The 23,595-nt window shown below is 37.8% G+C and overlaps 1 long non-coding RNA gene across 4 annotated transcripts; it reads left to right on the top strand.

Annotated features, from left to right (window-relative positions):
• Window positions 1-7,870: 7,870 nt before the first annotated feature.
• Window positions 7,871-23,595, top strand: Gm30354. Of its 4 annotated transcripts, none has more exons than XR_878308.1 (12): window positions 7,871-7,907; window positions 9,933-11,480; window positions 12,313-12,389; window positions 13,581-13,764; window positions 14,912-15,081; window positions 15,195-15,563; window positions 16,422-18,480; window positions 19,116-19,358; window positions 20,052-20,120; window positions 20,875-20,937; window positions 21,363-21,451; window positions 21,681-23,595. It is a non-coding gene; the product is annotated as a predicted gene, 30354 (long non-coding RNA). The 4 variants fall into 4 exon arrangements; XR_878309.1 differs by having other exon boundaries at window positions 21,363-22,533; window positions 22,614-23,595; XR_878307.1 differs by having other exon boundaries at window positions 16,422-17,292; window positions 21,363-23,595.

Below are 23,595 nucleotides of genomic sequence, written 5' to 3'. Positions count from 1 at the left end.
GTTAGCTGCATTATTTTTCACTTACTCATCCCATACACACATACTATTTGGGGGCTTAGAGGAAAAAATGACTCTGAATTATAGTGAAATTTTTGTTTGCTTTGTTAACATGGTGAGCAGCTTAATCTAAAGACAAGGGAAATGAATTGAAAGCCGTCTTGCTACTCTTACCTAGAAGAAATAAAATTTCTTTTGCCCTCCCACACCCCAAAATTCCTCCTCATCTGCTTTAAGACCAGACTGTAAAGCTGCCAAGGGAACGTAATTGTCATCCAGCTCGCTCCCAAGTCCCATTACCTAGCTTAGAAGATTGAACGATTGGGGAACTGAGTGGATGTCCATCTTCTATTACAAGGTAATGGCTGTCCCTTGGGCGCATTACACTACCAGAGAGTGTTTCCAGTTCCATCCATTCTTCTAATAACCATTTCTACATCTTCAAAATTGTCTCTATCCCCTTCTTTTCCCTTTTGCCATAGAAAATGTGCTGGATAAGTTTGTAGGTAATGTTCAGTGGATGAATAACTTTTGCTCTTTTTCATGGTCATAAATGTGTACACTATCCTCCTATTTATTCTTTGTTAATTTATTTCAGCACAAACTAGCAGCTAGGGACACAACATTGAAGAGGAATGCCATGAAAACTGGGCAGTATACAGGCATGAGCGCAGGGCAACTCATTGTGGTGAAGAAGGAATCAGGAAACTCTTTATTGTAATTCATACAAGTCTAGAAAGGATGAATGTGAATGTGACTGGGGTAAGTCAAAAGGGAAATCCCAAATTAATGAAGTGACAGGAATGAGTGTGTAAAGTTGACAGTGACATTTAAATATTTGAGGGACAGCTAACTCATTATGGCATGAATTTAGAGGAAAAGCGGGGAGGACTAGAGAATAAATGGATCAGGGTCACATCACAGAGATTTCTTTCATGATATTGTAATAGATTCTGGATGCTTATCTTCTATATAGAAATCAAGATGAATGGATACATGACAAATGTTGATTAGGGTAATGAATGATTCCATCAGATTTAGGTGTGTGTGTGTGTGTGTGTGTGTGTGTGTGTGTGTGTGTGTGTGAAATCTAGGCAGAGCATAGAAAATGACCTAGAGGAGAGATGATACCCTAAGAGCACAGGTTTCTTTGAAGGCTGTTGAATTACTGAAATAGAGAGGAAATGCCTGATTTAGGAGCTGCTTCTGAGATGATTCTCAGTAGGACATCTTTAAAGAATGCAAGAAGGAGGAGAAGTTAGAGATGCCTGCGGTGGAGGGTCTGGGTAGATAATGATAGTGTCATCTGAGAAAGGAAATTTAGAAACAACAGCACAGTGGAGGTGAAGCTGAAGAGGCTGGTGCTTGACATGTTGTAGTAAAAGCACCTGTGTGTCAACACCAGCGTTATGTGCTGTGCTTTCTGATGGGTTACACTAGCAAGGTCAAAAACAGCACTTTTGTAGTTCTTTTGCCACAAATTCTAACCATTATAGAACATCAGGCAACCAAGAATAGAGGGAAGGGTTACAAAAGAACATTTCCTGTGTTCTCCCAAGTTAAAGTTTATCTTAAAGTTGGCATATATCAGTTCCCAAAATATGTTTTTGCATTTTAATAGCAAAAGTTTAAAAGAAAACCAATTTTTCTTCAGTGACTAAAATTCAATAATTGACAAAGGAAAACTCTTCAGCTCTAAGATACAGCGATACTGTAGTTGGAAATTAGTGAAGTGATTAAATTTAAGCACATGGGAGGACAGGATTTTGAACTTAGATTCTTATGGCCCATTAAACTCTCATTCAAATATAAAAGTATATTGGTGCAAGTTTTAGTGTGCCAAGATTTAGAAAATTCATTCCACTCATAACTGAGGAGAATTATCATGAAAATAATTCAGCACAAAATTTCAAGCAAGTATTCTCAATGCTATTGAGGCTATATGTGTCCATAATACCTTCCTGTTGGAAACAGGACATGATGGTATGATACTGTGTATCTCTTCTTTATTTTTAATTATTTCTTTTATTTTGAGGTTATATCATGCCTCCCTCCAAATCCTCTCATATACTTCTTCCTTACTCTTTTTCAAATTCATGACCTCTTTATTCATTATATGTATGTGTATAAATTTATGTGTATGCATGTGTGTTCCTACGTACAATCAGTCATCTTATCTGGTCATTCTGTATAATGTTACTTGCATGTATGTTTTCAGGGCTAACCATTTGGTACTAGATAACCAAGTGCTGTGCTCTTCTCTTGGGAAGAACATTTCTTCCTCTCCCAGCATTTCCTTTCTTTATTGGATATTTTATTTATTTACATTTTAAATGTTATCCCCTTTCCTAGTTTCCCCTTGGAAAACCCCCTACACCTTCTCCTCTCCCCTGGCTCACCAACCCACCCAATCTGACTTCCTGGCCCTGCTAGTCCCCTATACTGGGGCATAGAGCCTTCCCTGGACCAAGGGCCTCTTCTCCCATTGATAACTGACTAGGCCATCCTCTGCTACACATGCAGTTAGAGCCATTAGTCCCACCATATGTTTTCTTTGATTGGTGGTTTAGTCCCTGGGGGGTCTGGGGGTACTGGTTAGTTCATATTGTTGTTCCTCCTATGGGGCTGAAAACCCCTTCAGCTCCTTGAGTATTTTCTCTAGCTCCTTCATTGGGGACCCTGTGCTCTGTCCAATGGATGGCTGCAAGCACCCACTTCTGTATTTGTCAGGCACTAGCAGAGCCTCTCAGGTGACAGCTATATCAGACTCCTGTCAGCAAGCTCTTGTTGGCATCCACAATAGTGTCTGGGTTTGGTGGTTGTTTATGGGATGGATCCCCAGGTCGGGCAGTCTCTGGATGGTCATTCCTTCATTCTCAGCTCCAAACTTTGTCTCTGTAACTCCTTCCATGGGTATTTTGTTCCCCTTCTAAGAAGGACTGAAGTATCCACACTTTGGTCTTACTTCTTCTTGAGTTTCATGTGTTTTGCCAATTGTATCTTGTCTCCCAGCATTTCTTATTGCCTATAGTTCTTTGTTTAGGTTTGAGGCCTCTTGGGTTGTTCTCCCCCAACTGGTCCATATTAGTCTGTATCTTTTTGTTATCCTTGTTCAGCTAATGTTAGGGAGTCATGTTTATGAGACATAATGGGGGTAGCTTCTGACATTAATAGGAAATGAAATCAGCAAATTCTCAGATCCTGTGGCTCTTACCATCTTTCCACCCCTTTTTCTGCAATGTCCTTAAAACCTTAGTTACAGGAGTTTTGTAGACTGAACTCTACAACTCTGCATTTTGATTGGTTGTAGTTTTCTCTAATGGTTTCCATCTGTTGCAGGGGGAAGCTTTTTAATGAGAAGTGAGGACTACACTTATTTGGGTGTAAGGACAAATATTTAGAATGTAGTTAGGGATTATGCTGGTTTAGTTAAGTGATAATTATAGGTTCTCCAAGATCCATGACTTTACTAACACTGAGTAGTTGGCTACATTTACAGAGCCAGGCAGTATTTCTTTCTTGTTGAGTGGGTCTTCAGTCCAATCAGAGAGCTGTCAATTACCACCAAGGTGTGTGTGTGCCACTGCTGCTCCCTTAGGATTATTCTTGCATTCTGGTCATTGTTGTAGTTTAGAGGCATCATAGCTGGGTAGCACTATTGGTTGCTTCCCTCCTTTGTAAGCGTGCAATGCACCTTCTGGTACCATGAAAGTTAGTCCTCCTGGGGGAGTCTTTCAAATCACTGCCGCCTCAGGATGCTCTGTGTCCTGTGTCTGAAGTACATGATGTCTTCATCAGTGGGGATTTATCTTTGATCTCTTGGGGGCAATGAAGGACAATAGCAATATTCTGTAATGTTTGGGGAGAGTCTTGGGCAATCCTGACCAGCATCTCAAAAGAGGGAGGGGGGGTCTTTGGCTTTTGGAGGAAGTATTGTCAGATCACGAGTATGACATCAAAATTCATCATCAAAATTCAGTCCAGTTGTTCAAGCATTGTCCAAGCCTGTGGATATTGTAGAGTTGAATAGAAAGATTGGTTCAAGATGGGCAAATAGCAGCAGGGTGGACAGCAGGTCAGGATGGATGAACAGAAAACACTTCAATAGCTATGTTAATAGCAGGAACCAAATCAAACTGAAGCCCCTGTGACAGTTAGAACTTCTCTGCCTGTTTACCCCTTAACACATATATTGGATAGTCAGATGTCAGGTTAATAGAATATTTACTATTGTGGTGTTAGATGTCCTCATGTTTATGGGTTATAGGTGAGGGAGTTATAGCCTTTTTTCAGTTTGTTATGAAATAATTCCTCATGCCTTGTCTTCCTGGTATGATTGTAAGAAGCTCATGGGCTTCCACACTCCCATCTTATTGTAATAAATTTACAAGGTGGTAATTTTTCTAGCTTTAAGAATAAGTTATTAGTCTGTAGTGTGTGGGTAGTGTCAGGCTGATGGTACTACTGTTCATGTATCTATCCACAAAGGAACAGAGCCATCTTTCATCCTTAAAATGGAGTGAAATCTTTGTAAAGTAGAGTCTCTTAAGACAAAGGGCAATTGAAAAACTTCTGTTTTATACAACATGGAGTAACTTAGGGAGGTGGGACAGCCTACTCCCCATATATCTGGTGGGAGTTCTGGGAACAAACCTATAGAAATATGTGGTCCTCCATAAAAGTCAAGCTATCAGTTAGTCTACAGGAAGTTTTAAGCTATTCACCAATTCCCATTTGATTGTTCTTAGCAGTTACTCACCAGAGGCTTGTTTCCGGGACTCCCACTAGATGTATGGAGATTAGGCTGTCCCCTCCCTAAGTTACTCCAAGTTGTGTAAAACAGAAGTTTTCCAAATTGTCCTTTGTCTTAAGAGACTCCACTTTACAAACAATGTTTAACTCCACTTTAAGGATGAAAGGTGGTTCTGCACCTCCGACACTACCCACACAACATTCTTGCTAAACATGATTATTTCTATCCAATTTTCAGTATAGCAGTTTATACTCTGACCCTTAGAAAAGTTAAATTTTAGTTTGTGCAACTCCTTTTTTCTTGCACAAATGAGAATGGAAGTCTCTAAGTTCTTCCATGTCAGAGCTAATCAGCAGGCATGGCCAGTGTACAAGCAGAGACAGGTGCTGAAAGTCATGTGTAATGAGCCTGTGACCCATACAGATCATGCCTGTTGCCTACTGCCAGCACTGACTTTTCATAAAAAACAGCTTTTTCATCCAAAACAGCTTTCTATAAAGTCAGCATGTCACTGAGCTATTGGTCAAATTAAATCTATTTTAAGAGGATGGATCTCTCAGTGAGATTTGACTTTATGATTGGAACCAGACTTGGCTTCTACTCTGTCAAATTCAAGTGGTCTTTTCAGTGACAGAGTGTGGTTCTTACTAACTCTGTGCACTTTAGCTGTAAGTCTTTAACTAAGATTGTTGCAGAATATGCATCTGCTGGCTTAGAAGTAAACCTACACTTCCACCTCATGAGTTTCTAGCTCTCCTTGCATTCCAATCAGAAACAGGGTCTGACTGAGACCAACCGTTTACTGAAATTCTTCACCTAAGAGAACTAAGAAGTGGAAAGTAGTCAAGAATCTCAACTTTTTATTTAAATAGATAATTATATAATGATGTCTTTCTATATTAAGCCAGTTACCTTATCAGAGATTTTAAGATAAAAGCCAAGGGTCCAGCAGACTAGGCCCAGCTATGCATCCCAGTATGCCCACTGAAGAGTTGAGCAATGGTGAAAGCAGGAAGAGATTTGTTTGATATTGCTACATCTAGAAGATGGGACAAATAGAGAGGTCCACTGTTTGCACATTGACCTTTGGAGCACTGACAGAAAGTTTGGTATAAACAAAGGCCACAGTTGTATGTGTGAGTAGTACTCACAAAGGTGTGGCTTTGTTGACATTGTCTGTCCTGATTTTGAAAATGATCTGAAAGACCTTGTCACTCTAGTTCTATAAGATTAATCTTATCTCTAAAAGATGATTGTTTCTGCTCCAAGTGAAGCCTCATTAGCAAAGTAACTGTGCTTACCCGGAGGAATCTGCCCTCTTGAGTTTCTTTGCTTCCTGGATCCCAAGTTAGCAATGACTTTGCCTTTTGGCCAAAGCCAAAGAGGAAGACAGACACAAACTGAAGGTAGAGATTCCACTGCTTAATACTGCTTCTAGTTGTCATATGGGTCAAGTGAGTCAATGCTTTTTGGTAGAAGTAACTTGTAAGCACCTGTTTTAGCTTTCTTAAGACTCGTTCCTAAATCCCCATTAGCAGTCTTGAGGCAGGAAAGTAGGGGTGTGAAAAAAGTGACATCAAAATTAATGTTTAAAAGAAGACTGTTGCCAGAAACATTGGAAACACTTCTCATCATGAATTATTTGTGACAGAGCAGAGCATATATGGGAAAAGCCTGAAAGATCTCCAGGACAGGGACAGGAGCTATGCAATGATACCTAAAGGATCAAACTCATGGGGCATTTGGATGTCTGCCTTTCCAGCTCACTAGTATACCTCTACCTCTAGCAGTGCCTTTTTAATTTCTTAATAAACTCTTTCTATTTCTATAGCCATCTATATATTTCTGGCCGAGTTTCTGGTATTTGGACACAAAAATGTGAAAATTGCAGAAGGTGTTTCGTGTAGTCTAGTCCACACCGATTACAGCCTTGCATTTAGGTGGTCCAGAAAATCTAAACAATAACGTTGAGAGCTTTTGGTGCTGCTTCTAGGAATTTGTCATTTCCCACTGGGCTCAGACAAGGAAGTAGGCTCAGATAAGACAGGACTTTGTTTACTACTTTGCTGAATTACAACCTTATGTGATCAGGAGATCAAAGGATGCTTACTACTTCACTTATTTATTTCCGTTTGATCCTTTTTCTTGCTACTCTGCTTGCTTACTTTCTTGTGTGATCTCCTTGTTTACTACTTTGCTTGATTATTTTGTCTTTGATCTAAGAACTGACCACGTCTTTTTGGATGTACCTAGAATGATATGAAAGCAGACTGGGGGAGAATAAAGCTGCTTTCACCTCAGCACTGGCTTGAGTCATGTTATAATGTTGTCTAATTGTTTTTCTTCTGTTTCAATCCTCACTCCCTCCCTTGAGACCCTGTTGACTGACTGAGCTGGCTTGGTCACAATATCATTATTTTTATTTTTTTTCCTCTTGGTATTGGAAAACGGGGTATCCTTTTTGGAAGTTCCTAGTTTTGTGGACAAAAGAATTGACAAACAGACTCAAAAATAAGTTCAAGAGTATGAGAAAACAGTGTTCTAGGGACATTGGCCATTTTGGCTGCTTCTGGGAAGAGGAAGCTAGATAAGAGGAAGAAAGTTCTCTTTTTCTTTTCTTCCTTCCTTTCTTTGGGATAGGATCTCATTCTATATCATAGAATGTTTGAGGGATCACTGTGTGTACCCCTGACTCTCCTCAAACCTTCATTGATTCCCATTTCTCTGCCTCCCAAGGGCTGGGATTACAGTTAATAACTGATTAGCTACCTAACACTAGAATTTGCTGATTTCAACTCGGTACACCCTTCCCTCTGGGGACATTTAGTTCTGTTTAGAGACATTTATAGTTGTCATGATGGTAAGGGGTTCTTTGCTGCATGCTTAAAGAGAAACCAGGGATATATTGCAAAACACAGGGAAGTTTTTCACACCAAAGAATTTCTTTTAAAAAAATGTCTGGACCAACATGTCTTTAAGGTTGAGGTGATAGAACCCTGTTATAATCCGAGAAACTAGTCTCTATGGTCTATACCTAAGACTATACCAGGACCATAAATATATTACCATTCTCGTCTTTCTAATTTATTAACTTTTTCTTTTTCTTTTTTTCTCTTTCAGGGCTAACCACTGAAGCTTGAATATTGCATATACTTGGGTAAGTATCTGTCACTGAGCTTCAAAACCTCTCACATATTTTTTGAGACAAGATCTTACTGTTTAGCCCTAACTGACCTGAAACTGAATATGAAGACTTGTCTAGCCTGAAATCCACAGAGATCTGCCTACTCCATCTCCTGCTTTTGGGGATTAAAGGCTTATACCACCATACCTAGCCATCCAGTCTCCCTTTCCTTTTTTCTTATTTTGAGACAGGTCTCACTAATTTCCTCAAGACTTGACCTTAAATTTATTTTATCATCCTACTTCAGGATCATAGCCATCACCACTATGACCAGCTCTTTACTAACTATAGTAATATATATATATATATATATATATATATATATATATATATATAATGTTTTTCTCCACACTCCTTTTCCAAAGGGTCTATAGTCTTGAACTCTCACTCCATAAAGCTAATATATCAATGGCTGATTCAATAATATTTGAACAGTTGTAACACAGCTCACATACTGACAATAGGGAAAGCTATTCTTTCCCGGAAAAACACTTAGATCTGATACTCTAGCTCACAGAGAAATCTACACAGATTTCTTTGTTTGTGCTTTAACTTTTCTGTAGGTTATACAATGGCTACAGGAAAGGTTAAAAAAAAAGAAAAATTTAAATTTAGTTCATTTCTCTTCTAGTTCTGACCTATACTGTACTCCTTCCTTTTATTAATCTGGATTAGCAATCTGGATCCTGGGTTTTCTTCTAGGGTGTGATGATAACAAACTTGGGAACCCCACTCCTGACTTTAGATTCCATTTGGTCTGTTAACAGTATTGTTTGCATACTAGGGGCAGTAGGCACCAAGTCCCACGGGTTAAAAAAAAATCACCCTTCCAAAATTATAGTCTTTCTACTCTGCATTTTACATAAGAAAAATAGTAATTACAGGACATGACTCCAATTAAGTGCAAAGGTAAAATTTTAAAAATGGCCTTGGCAGAACGATGAAAGGCTCTTTGGAGCTGCTGCCCTGCAGATGGGGTTTACAGATGTTTTCCCACTTATGGCTGATAGCAGTCTTGCCAGACAACTTTATTCCTGTCCAATAAAACAGTTAAGAAGACAATAGGATGTTACTTTGAAGATTGCTCTTCCCCTTCCCATTAAAAACTGAAATATATGTCTTATCCAAATTATAACCTATAAAATAATCTCCAGAGGAACATTTTAAAAACACCCATTCTCCACTGACAGAAATAACTGTAGTGATGAAAAGGCTAAGAATGCAGGGACGAAAGTAAGAAAAATTCCAAAGTTCCTTACTCTGTGTCAATTAGATGCTTACCGCTTAGAGCCTGAGCAGGTGACTTGGGATGCCTTATAAAGCACTGCTAGTTGTCAGGCTGGAGGTGGCTCAGTGGATAAAAGCGCCTACTGCTTTTCCAGAGAAACTGAGTTTGATTCTCAACACTCATATTGGGCAACTCATACCTGCCTGATAGTCCAGCTCCAGGGGATCCAGTGCCCTCCTATGACCTCACCCAAAGATACACACTCATGAAGATTTACACACATAAATACAAATGAAATCTTAAATCTCTATCTACTAGTTCTAATAGATATCTACTCATAGGGTAAATAGAGGTATTCCTCAAGGGAGAAAGTGCTTCCAAGATAATCATTCTCTTTATAAAATACCTTATTGCCCTCTTTAGCCTCCCTGGTCCTACAGTGTGATAATGTCTTGGCTTTCACTTATCACATCACTCCAGGGGTAGATGTTGCTCTCAAAATTAGGCATTAACTCCATGCAACCTGCCATATTCAATCTTCTGGGAAGGTAAAAAGGTGAAGTCTCCCTAAGCTCATCTAGAGACTTAACATCTTGTACTTTGGGGATCTTGTATCATTCACAACTCTGAAAACTACCTCAGCCCCTTTGGAGTCCTTTATGACAGGGTCCACCTGCAAATAAACATCTTACTAGGTTCAGCGACTCAGCTACTCTAGCATATCACTAGGAGCTAGGAAATTATGTCTATCTTTAAAATTCTGCCAACAGGATAAAAGGCCACTTGAAGCTGTTTACATCAAACAGCAGTCACCTTCAACTTAATCTGCCAAGAATTAAGATGATTCCACCCCAAAAGCACAAAAGATCTATTTCTGTGAACCTCCTGGACATCTCTCTTCTGTGACATTAGGTGAGATCCATCTATACACCTTCAAATCAATGAGTACCCAAGGTTCTTTTGCTTGAGTTTGTTCATTTTATGATTTAATTTTAGGAGCTGTTTCCTCCTCCTCCTTACGATGTCCTACAAAACCAAACTTTGCTTGGAGAATTTGTCTTAAATATATTTCTTCATGGTCATTTAGGAGACTATTATTCCTGAACTGAGACCATAGCTTACCTGAAGTTATAATCTTTTTTCTTCCTCAGAATGAAAATTAAAGGTAGTGATGGTACTTACTTTATTGAGAAATTATAAGTTGTATTGTTACTAATGTACTTCTGTCTTAGGAATCTACCCCTCCTGCACAAAGCAAATCCTTTACTATTTGCTTGGTCTAAAATTCAGTTCTACCTGAAGGTAATTCCTTTAACCAAATATCTATGGCCCTCCACTGTGCTGCCTTCTGACAGTGCTTTAAGTTTCAAATCCTCCTTCCCCTTTTTTTTCTAGCCATAAACAGAGTAGTGACTTTCTCTAGTGTTTTTAGCTGTTGAAGGTATCCATAAAGAGATTCAATGTTGGCAGATGAGGTAGCTGTCTAAATCTACTTCATAGCCACGGATGATCTGTTACATCTCTAGTTAGTCCTCGGGATTCTCTTACACTGCCTCTTCCACTGTTTTTACTATTATTTCCTAGATATTTCAGCAGTCAGTTTATACTCTCTAAAGCATGAGATATATGTCTTCATCACAGATCTACATCTTTAACCATTTTTGTTGATGTGTGGCAGCATTTTCTATATAAAGGGGGAAACATGAAAGAGAACAGAAAGTACCTGTTGAAGTGGAAATTTCTGGTTTCTTTGGAGACTCAGTTGTGTCATGTGATGTTTTTCTGGAATCTGTCTTATGAGAAGATGTATTGGTTGAGAACAGACATCTGGTTTTTTTCTGGAAGCATCCTGGAAAAAGGCCATGTGATGTTTTACAAAAGAGAGGACACTTGAAAGAACTTGTGATGTTTGAAGGGGTAGAAATATAACCCAACAGACAGTATGCAGTGCTGTGTGTGGTATTGGTACGCCTTGCCACTTTTTGCTGGTCATTGTCGTGACTTTAGAGAGAGACACCCAGCAACAAACTTCTGGTGGTGTTCCAGCGGCTTCTTGCTACTTCTACTCACTTAAGCCGATTCGCAGAGCCTTGAGATTTCTTCTGGGTTGAATTGGCTGTTGCAATTTCATGAAGGGTGTTTGCAAGTGCATTGAGCTACCGCTACAGATTTGTGGGAACTGAATTGCTGCTATCCCAACAATGCAGATCGGATTTGCTCCAAAGAACTACTTCTAAACGGGTACACATCCTGCTCACATTAACCTTTCCTTTCCACTACCTGTGGTGAGTGGTAGGCAACAAGGGAGGTTAAAGCATGTAAGTATACTTATTAAAGTAGGGTTTGAAAAGTATGATCTTACAACCTATAGTGGTTAATACCTATTGTCAACATGACAGAATATGGAATTAATATTGACCAGACAAGCCACTGGGCATGTCTGTGAGGGTTTTTCTTTATTAGGTTAATTGAGGTGGAAAGACCCACTCTAAATGTTGGCAGCACCATGCCATAAAGTATATGTATGTATGTATGTATGTATGTATGTGCGTATGTGGGGGGGGTGTTGCAGACTATATAAAAAGGCAAAAGCTAACTGAGTATCAGCATTGATTTATCACTGCTTCCTAAGTGTGAACATAGAGTGACCAAGTGTCTTATGCTCCTCCCACCATTCCCACCTTCCCATGATGGACTTTTTTCCTTAAATTATAGTGGAAATTCCTCATCCCATCTTCTTTATTGTTAGGTGTCTTGTTACAGAAACAGTTAGTATAATAAATACTGTATTTACATAGCTATATTTAAATATCAAAATCCAGAAAACAACAACAAAAACCCCACCATCATGAAAAATAGACAATAAATCTTGGACTTTTAAAAAAATATTGTTTAAAGCATCTGCTAAATAAGAAATGTGTACAGAGATACCAATATTTTCTTCATTTTCTTTGAAAAATCTGATACATTGTTGTTGTTGTTTTCCTTTTTCAGGGAGTAAAAGGTTTATTTCAGATTGTACTTCCAAATCAAAGTCCAGCATCAAAGGAAGTTAGGAATAACCTGGATGTAGGAACTGAAGCAGAAGCTATGGATGACTGCTGCATTCTGTCTTGTTACTTATGGCTACCTCAATGTGCTTTCTTATAGAACCTAGGGCCACCTACCTTTTGAGGGTATCACCCGAAGTGGGATGGAGCTTCCCCATCAACCACTAATTTAAAAAAGTAAGTGCCCCATCAACTTGCCTATAGGCCAGTCTTATGAAGGAATTCTCAATTGTGCCTTCCTCCCAGATACTAGACTTGTGTCAAGTTAACAAAAATACCAAGCAGGTCAGTGTTTCATGTAGTACAATCTGATCTCAAACTTAAAATATAGATAAACCTGATTGACTTGAACTCTAAATCTTATTTCCTCCACTTCTTGAGGGAAGAGATTCATGCATGCCATCACACTTGGTAATTTTGGTGGCATGTCCCTCTCTTTCTTTTTAAAAATTAGTTTATATAGTAGTTTCTGAAGTACATTTGATAGGTTTAGAGTCTAAGATAAAACCATAGGTTACAAGGGATAAAATATTCATTATTATATTATCAGTATTTCTATAAATAAACTAATGAAGTAGTATTTGTGATAGCTGTGGTGGTTTGATAGGAATGGTCCCCATAAGCTCATACATTTTAGTGCTTGGTCATTAGGGAGTGGAAGTACTTGAGAGATAATATGAGGTGTGGCCCTGTTGGGAGTGGGTGTGGCCTTGTTGGAGGAAGCATGTCACTGGAGGTGGGTTTCATAGTATCCAAAGCTCAAACCAGGCCTAGTGGCTTTCTTACTTCCTGCTATCTGCAGATTAGGATGTAGAACCCTTAACTATCTCTCCAGCACCATATCTACCTGTATGCCACCATGCTTTTTGCCAAGATGATAATGGACAAAAACCTCCAAAACTATAAGCCAACTTCAATGAAATGCTTTCTTTAATAAGAGTTGCCATGGCCATGGTGGTGGTTTGAGTAGGAATGGCCTCTATTGACTCATGTGTTTGGTCACCAGGAAATGACACTATTAGGAGGTGTGGCCTTGTTGGAGTAGGTGTGGATTTGTCAGAGGATGAGGTCTCAGATGCTCAAGTCAGGCCAGTTTCTCACTTTCTTCTTTCTGCCTGATGATGCAATAGACCACTAACTAAGAAAATAATAGCATATCATTTTAAAGATAAACGGTGAAGTAGTAGCTTGTGTCTGTGAGGTTTGTTGCTGTGTTTATTGTTTATTGTTTCAGGAGATCTCAATTTTTATATGTTAACAAAGTAGTAATTATTAATCTTAGGAGTTCTGTACTTACAACCTAAAATAATTTGTTAGTACTTCTAATATACTGAATGTATAGTATAACTTGTTATCAATTTTGAACAGGGGAGCAAATGTACACATGAGTGCAGGAGCCTGTGGATGCCAGATGATGCTGTCACAGTACCTGGAGCTGGAGACAATACCAGTGGTTGTGAGTGACCAGGTGTGGGTGCTGAGAACCAAACTCTGGTCCTCGGAGAACCGCAAGAGCTCTCAACCTCTGAGGCACCTCTACAACCTCAGAATTGTTAGTAAGCATAACAATTTTGAAAAATAATATATTTTAAAACATGTATCAAGTAAATCGCTACATTTCCATCCACATAATTACATCATATTCATGTAAAATACAAAAATTAAGTTGTCATTATTTAGAAATACTTCTATAACCTCACATATTACTTGCCATATTCTGATAAATGCATAGCCCTTAGCTCTCCTAAAAGAAATGTTCTCCTGTGTGGCATTCATCAGCTGCCATAGTGTACCTATTCCAATCATGGCCAATTTCAAGGTTATTAAACCCAGAGCTTTTTCCAAGATATACCAATATTCAGCCCTCATTAGATAGTAAAGTCTTGTTTTATCACTTTAATTCCTAGAACCAGGAGACAGAACAAGAATTCAAGGGAATCTAACTGTTTAGAATGTTCACCATGTCAAAGATGAAAGGAGAGGAAAGGGCTGGCTGAGGCTGTTGAGGGCCCCAACATCAGAACATAAAGAACCTTAAATGACTCTAGAAGATATAGAGACCAGAGGATTTGACAGGTATTGGGTTTAAATAGAATTGTGTCTTCATTATTGTAGTGACTGATACATTATGAAACAATCCAAAGAATAGAGGATAGAGTCCTTAACCATGGTAATACTGACTGAATACTGTAAATAACTAGATAAGTAAAATATTGCTACTTAGGTATTAAATGTGTATTGAAACTTCCAACTAAGAAGTAACAACTGTCCTAAGCATACAAGCAAGCATGATATTTTGTGGATATCCAGGTAAGTGATCATGGTAGTCCAAGCTACAATATTAAGTCTAAGATTTCTCAATAGTCCAATTGAAGTTGATGGTTGATGATATACTTTACCCTGTTTGTGAACATGTTATTTCATTTTGTTCTGGGGGTCATGGTGAACCTAACCACAAAAATGACTATGGTATTTTCAGCAATCTGGCAAAAAGATTATTGTTCACTTGACTTCTAGGCGTAACATATCTTTCAGCTATACAATGGAGAGAGAGTGGTGACCTTATGTTACTAAAAGTGGATGACCATGAAGATGGCAGCTGTCCCACTAAGAAATTATTAGTATATAGTAATTAACATATTTTAAACTACCAATGTAAGAGATGAATCACAAACAATATTTTTCTGGGTAATTTGTAGGTCTTCATGTAAGATGTTGCCTAAAACTGTTAGATATGGGTGTCTCTACGTGGCCTGATTAGAGAAGACTTGTCTGTCACAAGGCACTGTATTGACCAAAATATTTTACATGTTTCTAAGGAAGACCTTCTGGTAAATCTGAAGTGTATGTGGAACTTTGAGGATACCCTGTAAGTACTAACTTAAATCATGTTAATGCCCATAAGATTTTCAGGCGTTCTATGAAAGATGTGCCCACAATTATGATTGCCATTACATTGTTTTCACATATTTGACTTTGCAGATGATGGTGTAATATACCTCAGTAGTGAAAAGGGGCTGTGGCAGACAACAACAAATTAATAATATAAACTTTCACCAAGCTGACACAATGTGTTCTGATCAAGAGAGCATGGGATCAATCACAGTAGTTTTGTCTTTGAAGTTTTGATAGTATACAGGTAGTTTGGAAGGTTCCCTGATGATGGAAGTAACTGATTTTTACTTTTGGTAAAGAAGATATGTCCTGCATGCACATCTCACATGGAATTTCTAAGAATCTGACAGTTATGAGATCATATTAAACCTAATAGTACTCATGATTGGAATCTTGCTACCAAGGAATTTTAAGAAAGCTGCTCCAACACAGACTGATGAATCTTTACATTTGTAGGTAAGATTTGGGTGGGATCCCCAAAACAATGCTGCCTCTTTTTGTTTTCAGCAGCTATTTCATTAAGTTCTTTCCTAACCTATTATAATCTTATGATGACATTAACTCACTAGAGGCTCTATATACTTTAAAATACTGATGATGGAGAGATGTTTGTAAGACCATTAGGTCAGATTTATGTTCAATATATGACCTTCAATTAAGAACATAGCTTGTCATTAACAATATTAGTAAACATGAGATTATACAATTTATATATTCTTAGGTTATAATAATCCCGGTATACTTAATGATACTCAAATAGTTTAATAAATTTACTGTTTATCACAACAGAATTGACCATAGAACTTTGGCAAATTTCTCTTCTAGAGAAAAAGATATCTCTTCCTAGGCCTTCACATCTGGGTTCAGAACTCATTTTTACATCTCATGAAATGATACAAAAGACAAAGAAACTGTCAGTGTCCTGGTTAAACCAAAAGTACATTAAATGTATTTTCTACAATTTGTTTCTCAGGTACCTGTCAAGAAATGATGGCTACCATACCTATAGTAGTTAACAGATTATGTAGCAGGTATTGAGCTAAGTGCTGATGTGAGCCTGAATCATGACAAAAGATATCTGATTGTCCTTTATAGGGAAAAGTAACCGAAATGGCCATGCAATTAATAAGCCTTTGCTCCTGGAATTCAGGAGAGAACCATTTGTATCCATAAAAATTCAAGAAATGATGGACTTATGCTTTCATAGTATAAAGAAAACCTCTTTCACTTAGGAAGACTGGGTAATTTTATTGTGGGTTAATTATCATTTTGTGGAACTCCAAGCTAGCAGTGAACCTAAGCTTTATTTTACAGTTGTCTAATCAAGAAAGGATGGATTCTCCTGCAAATACTGTTAACTTTTAACTAATCCAAACATTCAAATAGAATGGAAGCGTCCTGTAGCCATGATCATGGTCAAGAGAATGGACAGGTATGTTAGTAGAACAAGTTATACCCTAGAACAAATTTTTCAATATATGATTTTTTTTCATTTCCCATTCAAGAGAACACAGCAATACAAGGAAGATGCTGAAGGTAAGGTAAGTGAGAAAGTCAGCCTTGCCCAGTATAGACTATCTCAAGTGCAATATTTATAGAAATGACATGGATGCATTTAGTAAATGTTCCTCAGTATGTCTTTCAGAGGTAGGCCAACCCATCTCAGTAGGCTACAAAAGGCATTCAAATAGAACATTGCTTATATATAGGTAAGTACTCATGTGGGAAAACTTATCTCCATACAGATAAATGAGTGATAATGGTGTCCCTAACATTTCTCCTCAGTATAGTTTTGTTAAAAAAAAAAGACAAAAAACAAAAACTATTGACAATCTTAGCAGTTCTAGTAGCTATGAATTTATAATTTTAACTGAGAATAGTGAATTTGATTTGATACTCATCGCCTGTTACTACTATAACACTGCTAGCCCAGTATCAGTCAGTAGATATTCTGTTGGTGTCCAGTTGAAACAAATGCTCACTCTGGATGATGCTCTTGGCGTAGAGTTACTCCAAGAATTGAGGTAGATTTGAATTCGTCCTTAACAATGTTTGTAGACAAATACCCTGCTGTCCCAGTTATATTCTAAAACATAGTTTTACATGTTATTTTTCTCTTTCAACATAACAGACTAATGCAGAAAGGATTGTTGATAGAATCCTGATAATAAGCAAATATTATCAGGTAAGTGATGGAGGAACTATAGCACATTGTACATCCTCACTCCTTCAGCATCCTGCTAGATCAGAATGTGTCACTAATCTGATGTTGCCATATTTTTTATAGGTATCCTATTTGGCCTTTACTAGTGAACAGGTATAAGACAGTATCATATTCATTCATTGACACTCTTATTTTAAGATGTGCCATGGATTAATATTTTGGAAAACTTTTTATTTCCCCCCTTTCTATGTGGTTCAAATAATATCTCCATTAATCTTTCTAATTGAGTATCAGTTTTATAACTTTAAGAACAGATTGTGTAAATTTAGTGCTTGTAATGGTACTGGCTTAAGCAGTTGCACAAATAATTTTCTAATGCCAGTAACTATAATTTTTACAGTAGAATTCTAGGTAGAACTCTTTTGAGATATTAAGAATTCTATTTCAAGGTTTTGCTATAGTGGGTCAGCAAGATATTCTGATAGTATGAATGGATCTTGAAACGATGCAGTTTCCTTCAGAACTTTCAAGTATATAGGTAGAGTTAAGCTTGCACAACACAGATCTACAAAATGTTTGGCAGAGACAGGTCAAGACATCAGAGTGAGACAATGAATGCCAAGTAGAAGGTAGATAAGATCCAGGTAAGTACTCTGCATATATGTAGAAAGTAGGTGTTGTATTGTTCCTTTCTTGGTGCCATCCATGCCTTTTTTTCCCCCAGCTGTTCATTTGAGAAATGATGAAGCTCTCAGCAGTTGCAATGACTGTGGCAGCAAACTTTTTCATATGGTAGAAAAAAATTCATACTGAACTTGTTAGGGGATTGGTTATATACTGGCTTGCTGTTGTAGAACTCCAAGCCTCATAGCTTTCTCATGAATATTGTAAAGCTTGGATTTATCCATTTTTTATGTAGAAGTTAGAGTGTCTCTTAATGTTTACTGGCAAAGAAGTGAACATGTGTCCTGTAGGGCTCTAATTTGAAACATATTTTCACGGGTTTTGTCTTTCATATTCTCTTTAAATGCATTCAAAGGTAACTGAAAATATCGTTGGGTAAGATTACTGAGAGCCAGGGAAGTAATTCAGGGATCATATCACAGAGTGGACCTCCTGAACTTCATTCTCCAGGAACAATGAACTTATGTGTAATCCCATATTGCCTGGTTTTGGTAGGTGTCCTGGAGAGTTTCAACTATTATACAGGTATGTTAGGATACCACTTTTACTTGTTAGAAGCATATTTATTTTTCAGCTATATCTTCAACAAGTATTTTCAGAAAAAAATTATATTGTTTGATATAAAGATGTTAGGGTTCAGTGAAGATCAAAACTGGAAAAAACCTAGATGTCCCTCAACTAAGAATGGATAAATAAAATATAGTATATCTGTCCAAAGGAATAATATTCAGCTATTAGAAACAAAGACATGGATTTGCAAGCAAATGGATTGAACTAAAGGATATCATCCTGAGTGAGGTAACACAGACCCAGAAAGACAAACCTGATATGTACTCACTTATAAGTGGACATTAGCCATAAAGTATAGTATAACCATGCTACAATCCACAGACCCAAAGAAACTAAATAATGAGGGCCCAAGAGAGGGTGTGTGACTGTAACTCAGAAGGGTAAATAAAATAGACATTAGAGATGAATGGAGGGACTGAACTGTGTTGGAAAAGGGGTGAGTAAAGCAATAAGGATGGGGATCAGGTGTGAGAAGGGGTGGGTAGGAGATGTATGACAGTAATAATGGCCTTACTATATTTTAAAACTTATCATTATATCCACAGACAAATGTAGCTACTACACTTTATCAATGAAGCCTCTCTTTACAGCAAATGAAGAGCATTATAGAGAACCCCAACTGGAAACAGTATAGAGATCAACAAATTGCAGAGAGCTCAACCCCAATAGATGCATCTACATCACAGATCCTGCATCAGAAGACGTCATGGAAGAGGCACATAGAGAGATTTAAGAGTCAGCATACCAGGAATTCTGCTATAAAACAGTGCCTCCTAGTAATGGCTACATAAACAAAACCAGAACAATGGCAATATCAATGGACATGCTAATGTGTAAGGAGGACATTTTTGTGGGCTAGTACCCCTAGACAAAGATGACCTACTGGCAACTTATAACTGCTGAGGAGGATTAGTGTCTCTCAGAAATATACACGTTAATTGCTGTCCAGTGCAGAGTGGTTAGCCTTGAAACCATATGTACACCAACTGCAAAAGCAGACTCTGCATATATAAATAACTAAGTATTTGTGCATAAAAATATATATATACACACACACACATATATATAGTAGTAATAAAATAAGACTATCAACTTGAGAGTGGGATGGGGGTATCGGGTGAATAGAGGAAAGGTAGCTGGGAAGGGGCTGGGAGGAAAAGGTAGGAGCGGTGATGTAAATCTATTTCAATAAAAACTTTTTTGAAGGAGAGAAATGGTAGAGCTCCCAACAACAACCTTACGTTTTTATACTGTATGAAGATTCATGTTGACTCCGTGAATTTTGAGGCACTGATTGCTTTCTGGTTCATTGTCATTTTTAGGAACCACCAAGCCATCAATCAATAACCATAGTATAACTAGCAGATCTCCAAACCAAAAAGAATAGACTCTCTTGAAGTTAATCTAGCTCTTCCAATAAATTTGGAATGGAATATACATTAGTCATGATGGTAGGACAGGGGAATGAATAGGTACCCTGGCAGAGTAAGCTATGTTCTCAATCCTAATTTGTATTTTTATTTCAGATTCCCTTCAAGAAAACATCACTATCCAAAAAAAAAAAATATTACCATGAGGTCTTTACTAATGGCCTGGTGAGTGTAAATTGATAATAGCATACTGCAGAATATCTGATCTTCAATATACATACAAAGAAACTATATCTAACCTGGTGTTTATCTGTTCTTTTTGTGGTAGTCCTGTGAAAGACTTGACTAGATCACAAGTAGAAGTTGGTACCTTTGCTCCTTAGAGATCTTCTTACTTTCAATGTGCATCTTATGAACCTTATTAGCTAATCTTATATGTCTCCCTTTTTTGGTATAGATGCTGTAAAAACACAAATATTTCTCAATATTTATGTTTTCTCATGGTGTTAGGTGACCTCTGTAAAAGAGTCGTTCAACCCCAAATGGGTTGCAATGCAAAGGTTGAGAAGCACTGCTCTGGGTAGCCTGGAGCTTGCTTTGTAGACCATATTGCATTGAACATGCAATGATCCTTTTACTCCTAAGATACAGGTGTGTGCACCGGGCCTGGCTAGGCTGTACATTTTTATTTTTGTTTTTGTTTTTTTTAATGGTAGATGACTAATGTCAACCTGTGAGTTTTAAAGGATAGATTGTAACATGTTTCATTGTCAATATTGTATATCAGCCAGCCCAGAAGTAAACTTAAGATATGTTTTTAATAACCAGTCAAAAGATAATGGAGTCATCTAATAGTGATGCCACCGTTAAAGCAATACAAATACGTAAGCAGTATTGAAGTGGCCATAGGGAAAGTGGTGAATGGGTGTCTTAGTGAAGCACATTATGTCTTAGAAACCTAGTTTGCATGTTCTTCCAGGTTCCATTCAAGGGAATACAGCATTTCATGAAAGACTATTGGGGGAACCTTGCTAAGAGCTAGGTAAGTGACTAGAACTGTGACAGTTTGACACAGTTGTGCTGGCACATTGGAGACTGATCTTTAGTATCAGGGCAAATGAGGAGAGTCCCCAGGTCTGAGCTTCCATGAGTGTTTTGCAGGAATTCTCTGGGTTTGTGAATAGTACATAGATAGGTAAGAGTTGATGCCAAATTTACTCATTAGAATTTTGAGATTTACATTTGATTGTTTTAGGTTCTTATGTTTCCCCCTCTTTTAAGTATGTATGTCATGAAAACAGGAATGCATCCCTAGTATTACTGCTAGGCATCAAGGTTTACTTTAACCTTGTAAATAAAAGTTCATTTCATACTCATAGTGGTTAGAGACATAAACAAGGGTCTAGTCTCTGTCTATCATTATAGTATTTTAAATTTTAATTCCTTTTGATAAAATGTCTCCTGCAGCCCCTGCTGGCTTCAAGCTTGCTATACAGCTGAGGATTACCTTGAACTTCTGATCTTCCTGATTTCCCTCCTGAGTGCTGGGATTATAGGTATGTAGCACCAGGCACAATTCATCACAACACTGTTGACCATGTCATACTTGTAAGTATCCCCTTACAGGACTAAGTGCCCCATACCAAGCCATTGTCCTGTGAGAATGTCAAGGCTCAGATAAGATAGATACATCCTAAACTCACACAATGATCTACTGAATTTCTATGTGTATACATAGAATGAGACATGTACCAAATAGGTGTTTAACTGTGTTTTGTTTTTCAGAGCTAGCACAAAGCATCAGGGTGAGGGAGTGTCATTAAGTGGGGCTAAGCCATAGCATAAAATACATCTTTGTTAATATATGTAAGTAATGATGGCCCTAACCTTTCACCATGTTTTGATTTTGCCAAAGACTAGTTAAAACTAATGTGATTCTAGCAATATTACTGAAAATGAGATAGAATAACCTACATATTAGTCAAGAAGGAGTAGGGTCTCTGTCACTGTTTTAATGTTTAATCGTTCCATGTATTCAGGTGGAGTTTGTGTGTCTCTTTTCAGTGTTCATTGACAAAAGTGGACAGGAATCCAGGTAAAATAACTTGTATCTGAAGCATATTTTTTCCTTTGGTCCCTTTTAAGGGAAAATACCCAGAAAGGGTGATAGAATCTTGCTAGAAAGGAGGAAAATGAGAAAATAACCATAGAGCAGCAAAGATTGTTCAATCTTCAATACTCCAGTACATGTATAGGGTGTGCTAATCAGTGCTACTAGCTCTGTAAAAGTTAAGTTTATTTTGTAGAACTCATGGAAGCTAAAAGAATGTGTGTGTCCTGTTTCATTGTTCTGGACATGTCATCCTGAATGTAAGCATGAAATGTTGTTGTTGTTGTTGTTGTTTTAAAAACCTGGTGGTTAAAAAATGAAATGTTGCTACTATTACTAAGAACTTTCAGATTTCATTGACTTCTTACTGACCAATAGCATAAATTTAATGTTTATCCTGCTAGCGACATACTCAAGGTTTCAGAGGATTTTCCTCCTACCCTTCAATGTGAATTTAACTGCGATTTTCTGAGCCATCCTCTGAAATAAGCAACAATTATCTGCAAGGCTTTGTCTACACATATCCAGGTAGCATACGGTTCTGAACTAATAAAATGACTCAGAGATCATGCCGTGCTTCTAGCAAAATGAAACATCTGCCAAGTTAGTATTCCACGTTGTGTGTTTTAGAGACAACTCTGATCCTCGTGGTAAGCCAGAAAATGCCATGAAACAAAGCACTGCTCATATTCAGGGAAGTACTCATGAGTCTGAAATCATATTAAGCAATATGTGGTCTACGTGTGGTAGTGGGGAGGTGGTGGTAGTGTATAGTATTTTTGTTGTCACCATGCTTTTTTTACATGATGTTTGCTTTCACATTCCCTTCAAGAGGGTATAGTGACCCTGAAAAGTGTTGAGGGAAGCTTGCTAATTTTTAAGTAAATGATGGTGTATATACCACAGCACAAACCATGTGATCTTAGATATCTAAGGTAAGTGTTGCAGTACCTAGGTATATGAGAACTAGTGCCAAGAGTGGTGGCATCACACTTCTTTTGGTGTATTTCTGGAATGATTTTAGGTAGTGCATAGTTGAGTGGACATTAAGACCTTACTTTTAGATGTGTATGTTAGAAGTGTTTCTGGTAAGCTTACATTCCCCATTTTTTAAACATTCATTATTAAATATTAAATATAACAAATATTTTCTAACAACCCTACTAACATATCCTTGAACACTTGTCATCTACAAATGTCTTCTATACATATAATGGCAGAAACAGACTCATAGCTTCAGGTTATGTTCATAGATGTCATCACAGAGAGATGCAGTATGTTCTTTTTGCAGATATTCTTTCAAGGAAGAAAGAGATCTCTTATGAGAAGATCTTCATGCTCTGAATTCTGCAAGTTTCTACAGATCTGAAAATGATGCAGAGACTTTGGGAATGACTGTGGTATTTTCATGATGTTTATTTGTAACACAGGTCGGAAGACCACAGTGGCACAGGGTTGTAGAAAGGAGCATGTCCAGTATCCAGGTCAGGGCTGCCGTGGGCTTTCATCACATAGGGCAGTGGTTCTTAACCTTTCTTATGCTGCAACCCTTTAACACAGTTGCTCATGTTGTGCTGACCCCCCAACCAT

The sequence above is a fragment of the Mus musculus genome, chromosome X, assembly GCF_000001635.26.
Source record: "Mus musculus strain C57BL/6J chromosome X, GRCm38.p6 C57BL/6J".
NCBI classification, from domain to species: domain Eukaryota; kingdom Metazoa; phylum Chordata; class Mammalia; order Rodentia; family Muridae; genus Mus; species Mus musculus.
The sequence above is the reverse complement of the archived record's forward strand: the minus strand, read 5'-3'. Positions and strand labels throughout refer to the sequence as shown.